General features: G+C 38.7%; 1 long non-coding RNA gene across 1 annotated transcript; it reads right to left on the bottom strand.

Annotated features, from left to right (window-relative positions):
- Positions 1-196: 196 nt before the first annotated feature.
- On the bottom strand, positions 197-966 carry LOC112494943. The gene is made up of 2 exons (XR_003060968.1): positions 702-966; positions 197-630 (listed from the first exon to the last, which is right to left on the bottom strand). It is a non-coding gene; the product is annotated as an uncharacterized LOC112494943 (long non-coding RNA).
- Between the last annotated feature and the right edge of the window lie 689 nt (positions 967-1655).

The raw sequence follows: 1655 nt of genomic DNA, 5'->3' as shown, positions 1-1655 counted from the left end.
TGTTGTTGAAGGGGAAAAGAGGAAGATTGTTAAAAAGAAAGAGTGAAAAACAGAGATGGTAAGGACTGAGGGAATAAGGGGCGAAGAAGATGCGTAAAGCGTATGCACTGTAATAATTCCTTATGAATTTATATTTAATAATTGAGAGAAAAACATCGAAAGAAATTATTGTCTTTAAATACAAAAAATAAAAAAGTTATTAGCTGAATTAATTTATGTCCAAATTAACACAATTCAAAAAATATAAATGAACACACAATGACAAATGAATTCAATAAGAACATATTTGATTAAATAAGGCGATTTTAAGATATAACATTCATGACCCATTCCATAACACTCATGACCCACACTTACATTACAAATTACAAAAACCAAACTAAAATAAATAATATCGCTTAGCTGTACGTTGTTCCGAAAACATGATGTACTTCGTAGCCGTTGATAAAATTATGGAGGAATTGTTTGCGATATTCCTTTTTACTGGTTGATGTTCAAATTATCAGGGACGTATGCGATCACATCGATTGCCAAATATCTCCGTTATTCCTTTTACTTCTATGTACCAGTCCCGTCAATAATTCCATATAGTGATTTAAATAAAAGCCCTTTCTATCTTTGTACGGCACCCTGCATTTATTGATGAAGAAAAATATACATAAAAATCAATGACTCTAATTTTTTAAAATGTTGCTTGTTACCTTAGGTATGACTTGCTGTGCTGCTTGGTGACGTCCGCTCGTATTGGAAGTTCGAGACAGAAAGGGACGACACCAGGTAGCAACAAGACAAATTTTAAGAAATATAAACTCTAGCAGGACTAGCTTTCGCTATTATCCTATGTATGTCACTACTATTAACATTTGGCTCACTACAGCACGAAGACCAGATTACTCTGGAGGAGCAAGATAAGAGAACAGTGAGAAAAGTAGGAAAAGTAGGAAGTATAAGGGAGCGAAATGGGCCCCACCCCACGCGCAAAATGTCTCCGACAGGGGGTGACTTTATACTAGCGGGTGCTCAATAGCACCCGCACCTATCCCAAGTGAAGTGACCCCCAAGCACAAGCACAAGTAGGACTTTACCCAAAGTCAACGGACTACCCCTCCGACCTCCCCACGGACAAATAGGATCGTCTCTACCCACACAAGTGCCCAAGGGTCAAGACATGTTGGAGCGTTTTTAGCAAAGCGAACAAATGATACTAAATACGCGAGAGCTAGACACCTGGCTAGATTCACTATACGAAAGACCATGGCCGTAGATACCCTAAGGGGGCTCAAGGCCCCCGTCGGGAGACCCATAAGGTCCTGTTGCGGCCACAACTTGGGCCACCAACCACTGAGCAAGCTCAGCGGAAGAGGCGGAAGGGCAACCCCCGACACCATGGTCTTAAGTCTAGCTGCACTAACCGGATGACTACTCTTATATGACTACTTGAATTAATATGCTCGACCCGACCAAGGGAATAGGAAAAATAAGACAAACACAATGGAAAGTGAGAGGAAACAAAGCGCAACGAGAACAAAGAAATGAATATAGAAATGAAGAAAGATATAAATAAGAAAGTAAAAAATGAAAAAAAAAGAAATAAGGAATTAAAGAGGAAATAAATATAGAAAAAGAAGAAGGTTGTAAATGGATATAGAAATAAT

Source organism: Cephus cinctus, unplaced genomic scaffold (assembly GCF_000341935.2).
Source record: "Cephus cinctus unplaced genomic scaffold, Ccin1 Ccin1_scaffold1031, whole genome shotgun sequence".
Lineage (NCBI taxonomy): Eukaryota > Metazoa > Arthropoda > Insecta > Hymenoptera > Cephidae > Cephus > Cephus cinctus.
The sequence above is the reverse complement of the archived record's forward strand: the minus strand, read 5'-3'. Positions and strand labels throughout refer to the sequence as shown.